General features: G+C 45.5%; 1 long non-coding RNA gene across 1 annotated transcript; it reads left to right on the top strand.

Annotated features, from left to right (window-relative positions):
- Positions 1–4,256: 4,256 nt before the first annotated feature.
- LOC134943313 (uncharacterized) lies at positions 4,257–11,996 on the top strand. The gene is made up of 3 exons (XR_010181461.1): positions 4,257–4,298; positions 6,664–6,897; positions 11,379–11,996. It is a non-coding gene; the product is annotated as an uncharacterized LOC134943313 (long non-coding RNA).
- The last annotated feature ends 8,246 nt before the right edge of the window (positions 11,997–20,242 follow it).

The following is a 20,242-nucleotide window of genomic DNA, read 5'->3' as shown; positions in this document are numbered from 1 at the left end:
GCCATTTACAATGCCCTAAGCCAAGCAAGGCCCCTGCTTCAGAACCAGCCGGTACTGATCCAATCAGACGACATCACGGCGGTCGCCCATGTAAACAGACAGGGCGGCACAAGAAGCAGGATGGCGATGGCAGAAGCCACAAGGATTCTCCGATGGGCGACCTACACCCAGGAGAATGGGGACTTCATCCAGAAGTTTTCCAAATGCGGGTAAACCGTTGGGAATGACCACGGGTGGACATGATGGCGTCCCGCCTCAACAAGAAGTTGAAAAGATATTGCGCCAGGTCAAGGGACCCTCAGGCGATCGCTGGGGACGCTCTAGTGACACCGTGGGTGTACCAGTCGGTTTATGTGTCTCCTCCTCTACCTCTCATACCCAAGGTACTGAGAATAATAAGAAGGCGAGGAGTGAAAACCATACTCGGGGTTCCGGATTGGCCATGAAGAGCTTGGTACCCGGAACTTCAAGAGATGCTGGCAGAGGACCCTTGGCCTCTGCCGCTCAGACAAGACCTGCTGCAGCAGGGACCCTGTCTGTTCCAAGACTTACCGCGGCTGCGTCTGACGGCATGGCGGTAGAACACCGGATCCTAAAGGAAAAGGGTATTCCGAAGGAAGTCATCCCTACCCTGATCATAGCCAGGAAGGATGTCACCGCAAGACATTATCGCCGCGTTTGGCGAAAATTTGTTGCTTGGTGGGAGGCCATGAAGGCCCCGACGGAGGAATTTCAACTATGTCGATTCCTGCACTTCCTGCAAGCAGGGGTGACGTTTGGGCCTCAAATTGGGGTCCATCAAGGTCCAGATTTCGGCTCTGTCGATTTTCTTCCAGAAAGAACTGGCTTCACTGCCTGAAGTTCAGACTTTGGTTAAAGGAGTACTACATATTCAGCCTCCTTTTGTGCCTCCTGTGGCACTTTTTGGATCTCAACGTGGTGTTGGATTTCCTAAAGTCGCATTGGTTGAGCCACTTAAAACCATGGAGCTAAAGTATCTCGCGTGGAAAGTGGTCATGCTGTTGGCCTTGGCCTTGGCCAGGCGTGTGTCAGAATTGGCGGCTTTGTCATGTAACAGGCCTTATCTGATTTTCTGTATGGATAGGGCAGAGTTGAGGAATCGTCCTCAGTTTCTCCCGAAGGTGGTCTCAGGTTTTCACTTGAACCAACCTATTGTGGTGCCTGCGGCTACTGGGGACTTGGAGGATTCCAAGTTGCTGGACGTAGTCAGGGCCCTGAAAATTTTATTTTTCCAGGACGGCTGGAGTCACGAAAACTGACTCGCTGTTTATCCTGATGGCACCCAACAAGCTGGGTGCTCCTGCTTCTAAGCAGTCTATTGCGCGCTGGATTTGTAGCACTATTCAGCTGGCGCATTCTGCGGTAGGATTACCGCAGCCTAAATCAATAAAAGCCCATTCCACAAGGACGGTGGGCTCATCTTGGGCGGCTGCCCGAGGGGTCTCGGCTTTACAACTTTGCCGAGCAGCTACTTGGTCAGGGGCAAACACGTTTGCAAATTTCTACGAATTTGATACCCTGGCTGAGGAGGACCTGGAGTTCTCTCATTCGGTGCTGCAGAGTCATCCGCACTCTCCCGCCCGTTTGGGAGCTTTGGTATAATCCCCGTGGTCCTTACGGAGTTCCCAGCATCCACTAGGACGTCCGAGAAAATAAGAATTTACTTACCGATAATTCTATTTCTCGTAGTCCGTAGTGGATGCTGGGCGCCCATCCCAAGTGCGGATTGTCTGCAATACTTGTACATAGTTATTGTTAACTAATCGGGTTCTTGTTGGGAGCCATCTATTCAGAGGCTCCACTGTTATCATGCTGTTAACTTCGTTTCATATCACAAGTTGTACGGTGTGATTGGTGTGGCTGGTATGAGTCTTACCCGGGATTCAAAATCCTTCCTTATTGTGTACGCTCGTCCGGGCACAGTATCCTAACTGAGGCTTGGAGGAGGGTCATAGGGGGAGGAGCCAGTGCACACCAGATAGTCCTAAAGCTTTCTTTAGATGTGGCCAGTCTCCTGCGGAGCCGCTATTCCCCATGGTCCTTACGGAGTTCCCAGCATCCACTACGGACTACGAGAAATAGAATTATCGGTAAGTAAATTCTTATTTTTCAATTACAGGTTTGCTAATGGTTAGGGTACAATAAATAGCTAACAATTTTTCTGCCAAATTCAAGTCTCCGTGTCATTATTTCTTGGTATTTGAGGTATATGAATGCTTTACTTTGAATGAAGGGGTCCACCGAGTATCATTAGGATGTTTAAGACAGGAGGGGGCTGGCTGGGGCTGTATAGACAAAGCAGGGCTGGAGAGACAGGAAGGGCTGGCTGGGGATGTATAGACAGTGCAGGTGTGGAGAGACAGGAGGGGGCTGGCTGGGGCTGTATACACAGTGCAGGTGTGGAGAGGCAGGAGGGGGCTGGCTGGGGCTGTATAGACAGTGCAGGTGTGGAGAGACAGGAGGGGGCTGGCTGGGGCTGTATAGACAGTGCAGGTGTGGAGAGACAGGAGGGGGCTGTATAGACAGTGCAGGTATGGAGAGGCAGGAGGGGACTGGCTGGGGCTGTATAGACAGTGCAGGTGTGGAGAGACAGGAGGGGGCTGGCTGGGGCTGTATAGACAGTGCAGGTGTGGAGAGACAGGAGGGGGCTGTATAGACAGTGCAGGTGTGGAGAGGCAGGAGGGGGCTGGCTGGGGCTGTATAGACAGTGCAGGTGTGGAGAGACAGGAGGGGGCTGGCTGGGGCTGTATAGACAGTGCAGGTGTGGAGAGACAGGAGGGGGCTGGCTGGGGCTGTATAGACAGAGCAGGGCTGGAGAGACAGGAGGAGCTGGCTGGGGATGTATAGACAGTGCAGGTGTGGAGAGACAGGAGGGGGCTGGCTGGGGCTGTATACACAGTGCAGGTGTGGAGAGGCAGGAGGGGGCTGGCTGGGGCTGTATAGATCGTGCAGGTGTGGAGTGACAGGAGGGGCTGGCTGGGGCTGTATAAACAGTGCAGGTGTGGAGAGACAGGAGGGGGCTGGCTGTGGCTGTATAGACAGTGCAGGTGTGGAGAGACAGGAGGGGGCTGGCTGGGGCTGTATAGACAGTGCAGGTGTGGAGAGACAGGAGGGGGCTGGCTGGGGCTGTATAGACAGAGCAGGGCTGGAGAGACAGTAGGGGGCTGGCTGGGGCTGTATAAACAGTGCAGGTGTGGAGAGACAGGAGGGGGCTGGCTGGGGCTGTATAAACAGTGCAGGTGTGGAGAGACAGGAGGGGGCTGTATAGACAGTGCAGGTGTGGATAGACATGAGGGGGCTGGCTGGGGCTGTATAGACAGTGCAGGTGTGGAGAGACAGGAGGGGGCTGGCTGGGGCTGTATAGACAGTACAGGTGTGGATAGACATGAGGGGGCTGGCTGGGGCTGTATAGACAGTACAGGTGTGGAGAGACAGGAGGGGGCTGTATAGACAGTGCAGGTGTGGAGAGACAGAAGGGGGCTGTCAGTGCAGGTGTGGAGAGACAGGAGGGGCTGGCTGGGGATGTATAGACAGTGCAGGTGTGGAGAGACAGGAGGGGGCTGTATAGACAGTGCAGGTGTGGAGAGACGAGAGGGGGCTGCCTATTTTGTCAGTCCTGGGCCCCACAATTTGTGATTTCAGCCCTTCCTAGAGGAAACTTGCATTGTGCAGCATGTGGAAAACAGGAGTTTGAACCCCACATTAGAACATTTTTATTTTATGAAGTAAAAGTTCGTATATTGTTGAAGTTTGAGATATATTAAATTTACAAATTTGCTCTTACGCAAATTATTTCTTATATAGTGTATTTTAGCGCAGGTAATGTCTTATATAGTGTATTCTCGTGCAGATCATTTCTTATATAGTGTATTCTCGTGCAGATCATTTCTTATATAGTGTATTCTCGCGCAGATCATTTCTTATATAGTGTATTCTAGCGCAGGTCATTTCTTATATAGTGTATTCTAGCGCAGGTCATTTCTTATATAGTGTATTCTAGCGCAGGTCATTTCTTATATAGTGTATTTTAGCGCAGGTCATTGTTTGGTGTACACAGTCCATTTTGCCAGCAGCCATTTAACCTACAGTACCAGTATGTTATTGGACTGTGGGTGGAAACAGGCGGAATAATAATATAAAAAAAGTACACCAACAACAATTAGAAATAGTAATAAAAAAACATGGTGCATAAAAATAACACAACAATAATGATAATTATCTTGCTCCAATTGTCTAGGAAAGACTTTTACTGTATCAGGAATTTATCATCCAAGTCGGTGAGATATTTGTGAGCTTGAGAGCAGCGCCTGTAATATGAAGTATATGGAAGAGGAGAGAACACGCGTGGGTTCCTGACTGACTGCTGGGCACCTGGGAGGCCAAGACTGGATCTACTGGATCTAGAACTAGTTGTTTCCAGCCTCATAAAAGACGTACTTCCTATAGTAATTCATATACAGTTCTACATCTAGATCTGCTGTCAGGACATGTGAGGTTATGTGTATGTTTTGTCATGTAAGAACGTCCTTGGATCCTGAATGAACAGAAAGGAAACATCAGTAAAGAGTCTAATTACTTAGATCATTGGGACCAATTACATCTTTTATTAAGCATGTTACTGTTATATGGTGCTTCTTCTTTTTACGTAGTATCCGATTACAATGTCACCACAGTCTGTATTGTGTCACAGGGATATCTTGTGGTTTACTGTAATAAAACAGAACACAAAGCAGTAACTAGTAGCGTCTATCTATATCTGTCACAGAGAGTACAGAAGGAGAACCCTCAGCCCTGATTGACTGTGGCCAAGCGTTGGAAATAATGTCATTTTGCGCCAATTTAAGTCTTATCTTAATTATTATTACAGGTTGAGTATCCCTTATCCAAAATTCAAAATCTTACATTTTTGGGTCCCCTACTGAGATAATAACATATATATTATATATTATGTGTATATATAGATATATTATACAGATATATAATATAATATATATGTATATGTGTCATTATCTCTGTAGCGGAACCAAAAATGTGTGATTTTAAATTTTGGATAAGGGATACTCAACCTGTATCATTTATTTATATGGCGCCACATAGGATCCGCAGCGCCCAATTACAGAGTAAACAAATAAGCAAAACGTGAAGACAGTGACTTACAGTTCAATACAATATAGGACAAGTACAGGGTATATAAACGGGTGTGGTTCATCAAATCGACAGTGTCTAGGTCGACAATGTTTAGGTCGACCACTATAGGTTGACAGTCACTAGGTCGACATGGATGGAAGGTCGACAGGGTTTCTAGGTCGACAGGTCTAAAGGTCGACATGAGGATTTTTATTTTATTTTTGTGTCGTTTTCTTTGTAGAGTGACCGGGATCCCAAATTAGTGAACCGCGTCCCCTCGCATGGCTCGCTTCGCTCGCCATGCTTCGGGCATGGTGCCTTCGCTCCGCTACCGCTTAGCTCGGCACACTTTACCGTTCCAATCGTAGTCCACGTGGATCGTTAAGTATGAAAAAATAAAAAAAATAAAAAAAATGTGAAAAACTCATGTCGACCTTTAGACCTGTCGACCTAGCACATGTCGACCTAGAAACCCTGTCGACCTAGTGACTGTCGACCTATAGTGGTCGACCTAAACATTGTCGACCTAGACACTGTCGATCTTTAGACCGGATCCCATATAAACATGGCTGCGTCAGTAGACAGCACTGACATAAGTATCAGGGTGGCAGAAAACCGAAGGATTTGGTGCCATCAAAGGGAGTACTGAAGAGAAGATAGGTTAAGTAAGAGACGTAAAAGCACATGAGGGAAGAGGACCCTGCTTGTGAGAGCTTACATTCTAAAGGGGAGGGGCACACAGATACAAGTGACACAGATGGGGTATCTAATGTTCCAAATATTAAAAATAATAATAATAAAAACCATAAAAAAATTGTTTAAACAATGTCTAAACTAACTAGTGGAAGTAATTTCACACAATTAACTAATCTTATTTTTCTCATTATCTAGAACATCCCAGGTGAAGAAAGTATTTTAAAACTTTGTGTCTGAGGCAGGGTTGGGGAATAATCGGGCGCATGTGTTCCCAAGTGCACACAAAAAATTACTGTATTCACCCGTATAAAAAGCTGTATGCATCTTTGCAGTCCCCTCCCCCTTATACGTACACTTGGTTTGCTCCCTTTATTTACACCCCCCCTCATCCATACATCTGCAATGGATTGGGGCAGTTCCCCGATCCCCTGACACCTGAGTCAGGGGAAGGAAGGAAAAGTAACATGTTGAATTTTGCTGATTTGCTGATCCCGATCAAAAAAATTATCTTATTGTTTATTTTTGTATTTGAGAATTTCCAAATTAAATACCTTAAAAAAAAAATGGGGGGGGAATGACAAGCTAAAATACGTTAAAGTGGGGGAAAAATAATAATTTCAGTAAATGTAACAGTTTTCTATGTAATATAGTCTCCAAGTTACCCTACAGTTTTTGGTAAATGCCATTTAATACACATAGAGATGTCACTGATGATTTTGTAAGTACAAATTAAAAATGACAAGACAAACTTATTAAGAGACAAATGAATAGAAGTAATCAAAGTGATCATTTATATGGCACATAATTGTTTTATTGCAGGTCACACCTCGTATCAACACAGCACAGGACTACGTCACATAGGAAACCGGCTCATTCCGAATCCGATTCCAGTTAATCACCATGCAGCCTCTGCCGGCACTTCCCGGTGATCAGTCAGGAAGCAAGCCCAGCAGACTGCTGTATCACTGGCCGCAGCTCGGGTGGGTCCAAGAACTGACACAGATATTTGGAAAACTCAAGAGCACCGTTAACTTTTTCAAGTACAGATTACAGGTTTGACATGTGCCGAAAACCCTCCAACTTTATTGGGGGGGGGGTTATCCAGATGACAAGACGACTATGTATTGGTCGACAGTTAATAGGTCAACACATGCATTATGTTGACAAGTACTAAAAGCTGACAGGTACAAAAGCTCAACAGGTTCGAAAGATCGACATGACATTGGTCGACATGTTTTTGGTGTTTTAAACATGTTTTCTCAACATTTCCTTGATTTACTATCCACAAGGACATCTATCGGGAATAGTAACTTTTGGTGAGAGAAGTGAGCCCCTCGCCCGAAAACATGGTGAGCAATGTGATCCCGCAAGGGTGCACGTTTGTACTGATGGTGGGCAAATAACATGAAATATACAAGATTTGGCCCCAAAAACCATGTGTCAACCATTTGTGTGTCGACCATTTGTACCTGTCGGCCTAATGCAATTTAGTGTCGACCTAATGACTGTCAACCATAATATCGTTGATGCACACCCATTGGGGAACCTACAGTGGTTTCCTCTCACTCGTCACTCTCTTACGATTACATGGAAGTGAAAAGTGACCATGATATAACATGAAGTTATGGGGTATGCACACGGTGCGATATAACTACCAATATGGGCTATATATTCTATATCAGTAGTAAACATAGGGCCTAATTCAGTAAGGATTGCAAATTCTGCTAATTAGCAGAATTTGCAATCCTTTTGTTAGCACACGGTTGGCCCCCCATCGCAGGACAAGGCCTCCCAGCATGCTGACCGGAGCCTCACCCACCTTTAACAAGCAGAAATTGCGATCACATTGCAATTTCTGCTTGTTAGCAGAAATTGAGGCTAGCTGCAATGTTTCCGATCGCGGCGGCTGCGTGTGACGTCACGCAGCCACCGCGATCATGCCCTCCGTCACGCCGCATCACCCCTTTTGCCGGCCTCCACCCTGCAATGCTCCATCTGGGAAACGGAGCGTTGCCGCACCACCCCCCGATACCTTTGCGCGATGGCATTTTCTGCGCCCCCCACAGAAACGGGCACTGCGCATGCATCTTTTTAGTAATTTTTGCGGGTGGATCGCACACTGCGAGCCAGCCTGAACTAGACCCATAGTGCATATCACATCATGTGTATACAGCTTGCGATGCCGATGCGCGATCCCGCGGGTTCGGCATCGCAAGTAAAAATAAAAAATAGACAGTGCAGACAGGTCAATTTTGACTATAAAGTGTACAATCTAGTACATAGTATAGTCAAAACTGACCATAACAAAAATCGCCCAGAGCCAAAATCGTACTGTATGTATACTCAATGTCGGTGGATTTTAGCTCTGGGGTGATCAAGGGAAATTGCGTACTGCAATCTGCCTATAGGCGCAATCGCACTGTGTGTATGCCCTTTTAGATGTTAGTAGTGTGAGGCATAGAGTAAGGGGCCAATTTATCATTAAATATTTCTGGCTTATTCCCCAAAAACTCCTATTTTCAGGGGGTAATCACAAATATTTAGTATCACTGTAATGTGTGACTGAAGGATCGCAGCAGATATCAGATATCTGTTGCAATCTCTCCATTCCTGACTGAAGCCACAACCCCCATAGAAAGAGGATAGGGGATGATCTGCCAGATTTACCAAGACCCAGAATGCAATACATTCCCGAGCTTGCACCCCGCAGCTCCTGCCATCTGAAGACACGTGTGCATGCATGGTCTCTTCTCTGTACATGTGCGAGTGGAGGGTGACTATAGGTTACAATGGATCTTCAGATGGAGATAGCTACCAGGATCAGTCTCCGAAATGCAGCTTGGAAAAAGTGTCCATGAAGCAGTACTATGGAGGCTGCATTTGCAGATGAAACGGGGGATCGCATCAGATGTCTCCGATATCTGATTTGGTCCTCTGTTAATAAATTCAGGGGATACTTAATATTTGTGGGTACCTTGCAAATATTGGAAAACAGATGGATGACAGTGAGGGAAAGAAGAGAAAGAGAAGGGTAGGGAGAAAGACTCAGAGGTAACTATAAAGCCTGTCCGTATATTTCTTTCTCCCTCCTTTATCTGCTGTTCATATAATCATAGTTTATTCCTGTGCTTGGTAGGATAATGCAACTGGTTGTTTCCTTTTACTGTATGCAGGTGCTTTTTTGCATTAATCTTTTATTCTTGCTACATTATTCTATATTATTTTGTATTTACCTCGATGAGCAATTTTGATTGAGGTTATTTTCGGCAACGTTAAATAAAACATGTCATTGACAAGCTATCTCTGTCTCTATCCAAGTAGGCCTCAACACTTGTAAAGCTGAGGCCTACAAACAAATAATTGCCCTAATTAGATGTGCACTGTTGGGGCATGGCTCTAAGATACTTGTAATAAACCTAATAACACTCAGTATTCCTGGCCGCAGTTCAAACTCCGTAGCTGAGTCACATTAGGAGGAGTCCAGGTCTGGAGCCTGCTCCCGTGTCAATAAAACCAACCTGTATCTCGTATAAAATGGTATCGTGATGGGGTAATGGGTGTGAAAGCTCAGTGAGGACAGCCCATCATGGGAAAGGCTTGTCATTGAATTACGCCATGAATGGCCTCCCAAGTTTGATGCCACTGCCCAGTACTGAATTTGATGCCCTGGTTATAGGCTCCTGCTCTGTGATATAATGTATACATGGCTCCACAGAGGAGCTTTCCAATAACATTTATCATACACACAGTGGATCTGTTCTTAACTCCACTGAAATAGCATCAGATGTGACATGTTGAGAAATTGCTCCCTATTAACTTATTAAATGTTTTGGCAGGCTCCGACTTGAGAGATGATTGAGATAATTTATGATCCCAATTTTCTACGTATTTTAAGGCGGCAGAGAAAAAAAATGAGGCAGATGTGATCGGATATGATGGAAGTTTGCAAACAATTAATTCCCTGAAGTGCCAATTAATTAATAAGGAAAAATGACAGTTGACATGGATATTCTGAGGCTAGGCTATGCTCTGAGGTGCACCCCAAATTCAGGGACATCTTGGGAGCGCGGTGTTCCTGGTGGTCGGAACAAATATAGGAAATATATCTTGTGGGGTTAATAGATACAATAATAAATGAATGACTGTGAAATTGTAATTATTTGAAGTACTAGTTACATTGGATATAGGGGGTCATTCCGAGCTGATCGCTCGCTAGCAACTTTTTGCAGCGCTGCGATCAGGTTAAAACTCGGCAAAACTGCGCATGCGTGTGCACGACAATGCGCAGGCGCGTCGTACGGGTACAAAGAGGATCGGTGCTGGGCGATGGATTTAACGAAGAATCCATTCGCACAGCCGATCGGAAGGAGAGTGACAGGAAGAGGGCGTTCGTGGGTGTCAACTGACCGTTTTCTGGGAGTGTTTGGGAAAACGCAGGCGTGTCCAAGCGTTTGCAGGGCGGGTGTCTGACGTCAATTCCAGACAAGAACAGGCTGAAGTGATCGCAGCGGCTGAGTAAGTCCAAAGCTTCTCAGAGACTGCACAAAACGTTTTGTACCGCTAGGCTGCAAAGGCGTTCACACACTTGCAAAGCGAAAATACACCTCCCCTGTGGGCGGCGACTATCTGATCGCAGCGCTGCAAAAAGTTGCTAGCGAGCGATCAACTCGGAATGACCCCTACAAATATTACGATCTGCCTACAATTTAGCAGACCCTTAAATAACATTTAAAGAAACATTTATAAATTCAAAACTAAATCAATGGTGTCTGGAAAGAAAAAGGATCAGACACAATGGGGTAAATTTACTAAGGTGGGAGTTTTTAGAACTGGTAAAATTAGCACATAGCAACCAGATTCTATTATCTTCTAGAAGCAGTTAGATAAATGTTTAGTAGAATCTGATTGGTTGCTAAGAGCAATATCCCCAGTTGTAAAATATTTAGAACTGGTGATATTTACCCCAATGAATATTTACCCCAATGATATTTACCCCACCGTAGTAAATTTACCCCAATGAATCTAGGATACCTTTATTTACTGTCACATTTGTGTCAACTTCTCGTATTACTATCTGGGGAAAATCTCGTTCTGAGGTCACTTTTACTTGTACAGCCTATAAGTATAGGCTAGTATACATAGCATAGTATGTGCTATACAATATATATATATATATATATATTATAGTATATACTATATAAATTAATATACATAGTATAGGCTACAAAAACAAACACGTAGAAAAAGTTGCACGATAATGAATTATCCAACAGCGTCATCATTACCGATATGTGTCAATTATTCTTCATAAAACAGTTGCCCTTATTTATCAATGAGTGATACATTTCACTGTAAGTGATAAATTGCACCAGCCAATCCGCTCCTTACTGTCATTTTTCAAACACAGCCTGTGATACGGAAGTTAGAAGCTGATTGGCTGGTGCACAGTGAAATCTATCACTTATTGATAAATAAGGGCAAGTGTTTTATTTCATTGGTTGCCATCAATGTATTTATCTACAGTTATCTTCCAGATGGAACAGCCCTGCGGAACATGTGTGCGCTATATGTAATATCATAAAGTGGATGACAATATTATATGACGTTTACATGACTCTACGGATAATCTCCCTCCACTAAAATGACAGGCGCAGGCTCAACCCTGGAACATTTTGGAAGGTCATTTGTAATTTGCTGAAGGTCAACAAAGCTCAGTTAAAGATCTGCTCCCCCCAGCAAAGGGCCCAGAAAACAATTGGAAGCCAGAATTGTGCCGGAGTGAGAGACAGACACTGACATTTGTAGTACAAGTTACAGGGAGCGATACGTCTGCCAGGAACAAGTTAGTTCAAGTAAAGATACATGAGGAAACGTTTGCCTAGAAGAAATATTCTTGTCACGTAAAAATCCCACTATTAATCAAAAATCACATTAGAGCCGGTGGAACGAAGCCTCCCTTACTGCTCTATAATAATACCTCTAGATAAGATCAGGTTGGTAATAGGACATTCACTTGTCAGAGAAAGTTGCTCTAAAGTGGAGTCGAAATTTGAGTTCCAGGGAGTCTATTGACTCTGCTAATAGCCTCGATTATGTAGCTTTGCTGATTTATTCTGTGTATTTCTGTAGCACAGAGACAGCTTTAATTGAAAGTGACTTATTACACGCTGCTAACTGCAGGAACTATTTAGTTCAAATAAATGTTAATTTTCCAAGCATATGGTTTATTCATGTATAATGCATTAGATTTATTTTGCACATAATTCTGCCAGATTTAGGTTTATGTGATCCGTCTGTCCACCTGCCGCACCCGTCTGGTTGTATATCTGGTCACTGCACAGACACATTTATTTTATAAAATGCTGAAAGGTGGTCGCACGGAATAAGCCCCCTGGCTGGCACCCCGACTCTCTGTGTAGTGGCAGATTTTAAATATGGGAGAGAGGTGGTAGATGTAATGGTCAGACCCGAGGTGCACACAATACATGTGTATAATGTATTCCTGGGGGCATAATAGTGATGCCGGACTGATCATAACTTACCGAGGTGCCACCTGGCCTACCTGTAATTGTTACCCCCTCACACCACCACCATCACCTCCACACACCAGGCTTACCTACTTTGCTGCCTCCTCCTCCGGGAGGAGGCAGCGTTGTAGGTGAATGGGGGCGTGGCTGGCAGCAGGACGGTTGGTTCGGGGGCGTGGCCGGCAGCAGGATGGGCGGTCCGGGGGCGTTGATTCAGGGTCGCGTCATCGTGACTCCACCCCCCGCTGTGCTGTGCCGAGAAACGAGGCGCTGCATAGCGGGGGGCGGAGCTACGATGACGCGATTCAGCGGGAGGCTTGCCCACCTTTCCGGGGGGCCGGGAGGGTCACCCGATTTTCGGGAGCCTCCCGGCCATTCCGGGAGGGTAGGCAAGTATGCCACACACACACATACATACACACATACACAAACTCAAGGTCCTCTAAGATATAGAAGACTGTTGTAGGAAAAGTTACAGCAGTTATGTGGAATTCACAAACATTAGGGGAACTTTTTTTTAAAGCAGCAAACCAAGCCTTTAAAACGACTGCCCCTTTAAAAAAAAAACGTCCAAGATCAGCCGGCAATCCGAATCTCTGGCCATCTCGGACGCTATTACATCTCGCCTAACGTTTGCAATTTTAAGGACATATCTAACATTTTGGTTATTAATTAAAGTGACCTTTGTATGGGCTCTAATTGCTCATTTCCCCTTATTCTGATATAGATAAATCAGGAAACGGATGACAAATGAGATGTGTCCCATAAATGATTCAGGTTTGTCAGATTTTATCTGCTACCTATACTGTATTATGTGTATTTCCGGCACAAAAATATCCCTATTCAAATGAAGTTTATTAATGGAACCTTTAAGCTATTGCTGGAGTCACTGGGCCACACGGCTCCGGTTCATAGATGTGCACCTCAGACGTGTGCAGGAAATGCATCTCCTCATTTAAAATACTGGTGACAAAACTGAAGCAATGGCAGAAAAACCCATTGACAAAATGCACAGACACTGTGACCTGATTACAGGATTAGTCTGTGCATTACCCCTGGGTGCAAAGCCGTATTCTTATCTGTGCTTACTGATGCCACACTCTCATTACCCCGTCTCATCAGTCTGTCATCTAGCTTCCCTGGGCAGTGAAGAGTTAAAGGTTCCGTTTCTACACATTGGGGGTAATTCCAAGTTGATCGCAGCAGGAATTTAGTTAGCAATTGGGCAAAACCATGTGCACTGCAGGGGAGGCAGATTTAACATGTGCAGAGAGTTAGATTTGGGTGGGTTATTTCGTTTCTGTGCAGGGTAAATACTGGCTGCTTTATTTTTACACTGCAAATTAGATTGCAGATTGAACACACCCCACCCAAATCTAACTCTCTGCACGTTACATCTGCCCCACCTGCAGTGCACATGGTTTTGCCCAATTGTTAACTAAATTCCTGCTGCGATCAACTTGGAATTACCCCCATTGTGTATACTGAGCTTCCTTGTAATTGTTCACCTAGTGACCAAAAGGCATAAAGACTGCATTTGTGCACTGTGCAAAATGTGCACAACTAGTGATATATATATGGGCAAGTGTATTCTTTCCACCCAGAAATTTTGCCCTTTGGCCTACTAAGGACTAATAATAATCTTAACATTCAATACATTTAATCATATTAAAAGCATTACAATCAAAAAAGAATTTACATCCTCAATCAGCTTTTCACAAAAGCAAAGTTCATATTTGAATCCCAATACTTGGTGTTAATAATACATAGGGAGTACCTAATAATTCTTTGATAGAAGCTTTTCAATACAAGTGTGGATGATGTTAGAGCAACCCTACACGTTTTGTCCCAATGACTTCATCAGGGGTTATATCAATTTCTAAGAAAAATTTTCACAACAAGGATTTTACAACAGTGTTTCTAAGAGTCTTTCACAAGATGATGGATGTTCATAACACGACTCAATCAATGAAAGCAAAATTCAAGTCTTGGTTGTGGTTTTACTGGATTTATCCACAATAGTAGTAGGTAAAGTAACAGCTAGTTAGCCTCCACATGTGTCTCCATCCAATGATACACACACACACACACACACACACACACACACACACACATATTGTATACAAACAGCACCATACAAAACTCTATTAATGAACGGGATTGTATTGTGCAATGTGTCCATATATTTGCCCAAACGATATGTTTTATTAATGAATGGAATTGAACTAATTACCCTCTGTCTGGGTCCATAGATGTTGTCTAAGGCTTCAGGCTGGCGAGTGTGGGTTATCTGCCCTCTCGGGCTGATAAGTCAACCCCCTGGCTGTTGAAACAATTGACACAATTACCCAGGGATTGTATCCCATCACTGGTCTCAGCTATGACCAATTTTTTTAAATAGCATTAATGTAACTGGTATTTGCAAGAATAGCTGAACAATTCCGAGAGAGAATTCATTTGTGACTAAACAAAGCAGTTGTCAGACATTCCAAAAACTCCATCAGACCAGCAGTAAACCCTCCATGTCTAGTGGAGGTTACTGACAAAGTGCCCTTTTCTACCCACAATACCTCTTCCAGTCAGGATACAGTACTGACACAGCCCTGGTTCATATGCTTAGTGATTTTCTGGTGCCAAGACAAATTAAATTGCTATTGTATCGCAGGGTGGCACCGCACATGCTGGGCGACTTTGCCCTGTGCTGGGCGGCCACCAGCATGTGAGTAGATGGTCGCAGATTTTTCTGCGAGAGCAGAATCTGCGACCAACTCTGAATAGCCCCCATAGTCCTGCACCCAAAATTGATACTGTTACACGATTCAATAGGGGTCGATCCTACCCGCGAAGGGTCCAATCTGCCGTTTGCCGCGGTGCTTAAATGCCGTCAACGACACCCGATCTCGCACTCTTCACGGGCTGGTTTCGGCCTGCATTCGCACCAAAGTGCTCGGAGCGAGCACTTTTGTGTGAATTCAGTCCGCCGTAAAGTTCATCGCAGCTAATAGGATCAACCCCGTAGCCTTGTCCGTACAAATAATATATTAAGTTTGTCTTTTCCATTTGTGATCATTGGGAAGTCTTTTCCCTATTTAAAAATGATTATTGTTATGTTATTGTTTTGTAAATAATGCAGCGTCATAATGTCCTGTTAGTAATTGAGAGATTATACTAATCCTTACAACGCTATATAACATTCCATAGTAATGAACGGGACAGTATTCATTTGTGCCGACATGATATATCCTATAGTTGTATTTTTATCAATTACTGCGCGGTAATCAGGGAGGTGAAATGTGCAGAACAGATGCTATTAATCATTATGAGACGGCTGCTTCTTAACTTGTCTGTGGCAGATTTCTCCTTTCAACAAACATCTGCAGTTTATCGCCATATGAAGGCCTATTCCTTCTCCAGCCCTGCTCTCTCTGCACTGTCTGCAGCTCTTTGAAGCCATCTGCAGCGGATAAAATTCTAAGTATCTATGAAATGCAAACACGCTGCACACAGACCTTCCAATCTCAGCTCCCGAGCTCCCCTTATTTATTACATTAGGGTGCTTGTCATTCAGTTAACTCTCTCAGTACAGTAGGTAGTGGGTTTTACATACATGACTGCGTCTGACAATACGGTGGCTGATACTAAACAGGCCGCAGTGCGCACTTTGGAAATATACTTTGCAAATAATCACTTTTATGAACCACAAGAATTGTTTTTCTTTTATTTCTCCTCCAAGCCTGCTGGTGGCGCTGTAGTTATTGCTCTTGGTGTGTCTTGTAATGCAGATCTATCGCACTATATAAACACATTGAAAAATGACAAGAGCCGCTTGGTTAGCACTTTATTTCTCTCCATGCTTTGATAAATAACCCTCTATATTTTTCACTGGAGAATTATAGTGAAATGAGAAATTACTGTCATTTGTCAGTTTGTAGGATGGACACTATGGGGGGTGTTCAATTACCCCCCGAAGAGACATCAGGAGTAAAAACTCCCGATGTATCTTCAGGTTTTGCGGTCGGCCTATTCGATTTGACCGGCCGTAAAAAAGTGCATTTTCACCTGAAAATACACAGGTTCAGTGAAGCCTGTGTGTTTTCGGGTGAAATAGACCCGTTTTCAGATGAAAACGGGACTGTTATCGGGGATTTTGCTTCGTCTGCCGGTGAAACGAAATCCCCGATAAGCCGCAGCACGCTCCGGCTTATCGGGGCTAATTAGATAGCCCCCCCGGCGAGACTTTTACACCCGCAGTCGGTGCAGGTAATTGAATATCCCCCTATAAGGCATAAAACAGAGAGAGCACAATGGGGCCTATTTCTCATTAACTGAAATTCAAAGCAATCTGGGAGCAATATTAGCGCCCAGGATCGCATTGCAATACGCGGTTACTTTGGTTAAATGTACTAACATGTACGCGCAGGGATAGGGGCTTCAAAAGGAGCCCAACCCTGCGGTGTGCTGTAAGGGATGCCGGGGCTTCTGCGCAAGGACGGCCCCACTGACCGAACATGCACAGCGCCTATTTCCATCTGAGGGATCTAGAGGAATCCTCCAGTACTGCATCCATGATATGTAGCCCATAGGCTACAATGGACTACCACCATGCTGCGGGAGCCAATCTCCCTTACGCTTCGTATTACGGAAATTGGTAATTCTAGCAGCATCACATCCCCCATAGAAATGGATGGGGGCTGAGGCTGCCGGGGGGGGGGGGGGATGGAGGGATCTCCGGTACCTGCTGCCAATGCCATCCGGTTCTGGTATGAATGGTCAACCATGTTAAGGTCGACAGTCATTAGGTCGAACCACTATTGGTCGACATTGACATGGTTGACATGGAAGAATAGTGGACACGTGAAAATGGTCGACACTGGACAGGTCAACACATGAAAAGGTCGACGTGGATTTTTTAACTGTTTTTGGTGTCATTTTTTCCGTAACATGACCGGGAACCCCAACTAGTGTACCATGGCTCGCTCCGCTACCGCTCGGCACATGTTACTATTACCAATCATAGTCCACGTGGATGGTAAAGCATGAAAAAGTCTTTAAAAGCCATGTCGACCTTTTCATGTGTCGACCTGTCATGTGTCAACCATTTTCATGTGTCAACCAATAGCGGTCGACCTAGTGACTGTCGACCTACCAAACGGAAACCCTGCCATACCTCAGTGATAAATTCAGGGGATACTTAATATTTGCAGTTAACACAGAAAACGGGTGTTGACCCGCAAATATACAATGATAAATGGTAAGCTGACTAATCGGGCCTAATTCAGAGTTGATCGCAGCAGCAAATTTGTTAGCAGTTGGGCAAAACCATGTGCACTTGAGGGGGGCAGATGTAACATGTGCAGAGAGATTTAGATTTGGGTGGGGTGTGTTCGAACTGAAATCTATATTGCAGTGTAAAAATAAAGTAGCCAGTATTTACCCTGCACAGAAGCAATATAACCCACCCAAATCTAACTCTCTCTACACATGTTATATCTGCCACGGATGGTCTTCAGGTTGCCGGCGGCCAGGCTCCCGGCGACCACCATACCAGCGCCGGAATCCAAACTGCCGGCATACCGACATCTTTTCATCCTCTTGGGGGTCCACGACCCCCCTGGAGGGAGAATAGATAGCGTGGTGCACACAGCGTGCCACTGTGCCCCGCAGCATGGCGAGCGCAGCAAGCCTGCAAGGGGCTCATTTGCGTTCGCCCAGCTGTCGGTATGCCGGCGGTCCTTATTCAGGCACTGGTAAGCTGGTCGCCGGGACCCCGACTGCCGGCAAACCATACTACACCCATCTGCCACACCTGCAGTGCAAATGGTTTTGCCCAACTGCTAACAAATTTGCTGCTGCGATCAACTCTGAATTACCCCCATCGTCAGGGCCGGTTCAAGGCCGCTCTGCGCCCCGGGCAGGAAACGGGGCGTGGCCTAATACAGGGGGCGTGGTCAGTTACGCCCCCTGTACATTACTAGCGCCGCTTGAATGCTGAGCGGTGCGCGATGACGTCATCACGCACCGCACAGCAAAAGGTCCTCTCCACGAAGGGAAACTAGACGCGTAGAGTCTAGTTCCCTTCGTGGAGAGGACCTTTGCTGTGCGGTGCGCGATGACGTCATCGCGCACCGCTCAGCAAAGGTACTCTCCACGAAGGGAAACTAGACGCGTAGCGTCTAGTTCCCTTCCTAGGAGGCGGGGACACAGCGGGCCGGGCAGCGGAGGCGGACGGGGGACACAGCGGGCAGCAGTGGCGGATCTTGCCACGGTGCGGCGCCCTCCGGAAGGCGGCGCCCCGGGCAAAAGTCCTGCTTGCCCGTGGCAAGATCCGCTACTGCCCATCGTGCGTTATTTCGCTATCCACACAACTGTGCGTTGACCAGGTGCATATGTTACTGTCGCTGCTCTTCATGCGGTCACAAAAAACAGGAAAAGAAACTTTCTGCGTTCAGTTCAGGCGGGTTTCGTGTAAATACAGAAACGTACCCTAGTGACATCTGGATTTTGTTTGCACAGTTTTGCACATTTCCTTTGTAAAAGGCCGCACAGTATTTGCAATATATGACAATCTCGTACAGCTCGGTTCCTATTTATAAAACCCGCACAGCACCCTGTGCATCACTGTAAGAGAGCCTGGGGCTGTCGTGTCTCTCGCTCACCACACGGGGGAAGAGCAACTCTTATATCATCCACAGAGGTGTCAGGAGCTGCAAGTGGCTCATGGAAAATCCAGATGCTGCAAACTGACCCATATCTAATCCGCAGCCACAATCCTCATTCAGAGTGCAGCACATGCAGGAAAGCAGCCCCCATTCCGGCCAAAACCACACAGCTCCAGGACGGAGAGTGATGACATTTTCTGGAGGGTTAGAAGGTGCACTAAATTATATTACAAGGAGATACAACATGTATGTGACAAGCAGATGTCAGACTGCAGGAGGCAAATGTCTAGTGACCCTTACTATGGGGGTCATTTAGACCTGATGGCACGCTATGTTTTTTCGCTGCGCTGCGATCAGGTCAGAACTGCGCATGCGTATGCACCGCAATGCACAGGCGCGTCATACAAGTACAAAACTGATCGTTGCCCAGCAATGGATTGTACGAAGAATCCGTTTGTACATCCGATCGCAAGGAGATTGACAGGAAGAGGGCGTTTGTGGGTGGCAACTGACCGTTTTCTGGGAGTGGTTGAAAAAACGCAGGCGTGTCCAAGCGTTTGCAGGGTGGGTGTCTGACGTCAATTCCGGTCCCGGACAGGCTGAAGTGATCGCAGTGGCTGAGTAAGTTCTGGGCTACTTAGAAACTGCACAAAACTTTTTTGTACCGGCCGGCTGCACATGCGATCGCACAATTGCAAAGCTAGAATATACTCCCCTGTGAGCAGCGACTATCTGCTTGCAGCACTGCAAAAAAAACCCTAGCGACCGATCAGGTCTGAATGACCCCCTATATTCTGAGATGTGTATAACAAGTGATATTAATGTATATATACAATACCATATAATAATATAAAGGCAATTATATATATATATATATATATATACACACACACACACACACACACACACACACACACACATACACACACATATATCTATGGTCACATTACTTATCGGTGACTTGTAATAATGACTTGTATGATTTAGGAGTACATTATCCATATATAATGAACATGTAACAGAAGCCGTGCAGACTGGCAGATTTATGGAATTAACGCCCATCACTGTGGCTTATTTGGCCTGTAAGCACATAACACCCATTATTAGTATTATTTATGCAGCTTTGTGTAAATTCCCTGAAATCTCCCATGGCTTCTGATCTGGACAGGTTGGAGGCGTAATGTCGGAGCTCAGGTTTAACCTCTTCCTTGC

Source organism: Pseudophryne corroboree, chromosome 7, assembly GCF_028390025.1.
Source record: "Pseudophryne corroboree isolate aPseCor3 chromosome 7, aPseCor3.hap2, whole genome shotgun sequence".
Taxonomy (NCBI): Eukaryota; Metazoa; Chordata; class Amphibia; order Anura; family Myobatrachidae; genus Pseudophryne; species Pseudophryne corroboree.
Note: the sequence above shows the minus strand (reverse complement) of the source record. Positions and strands in the feature narration are given on the sequence as shown.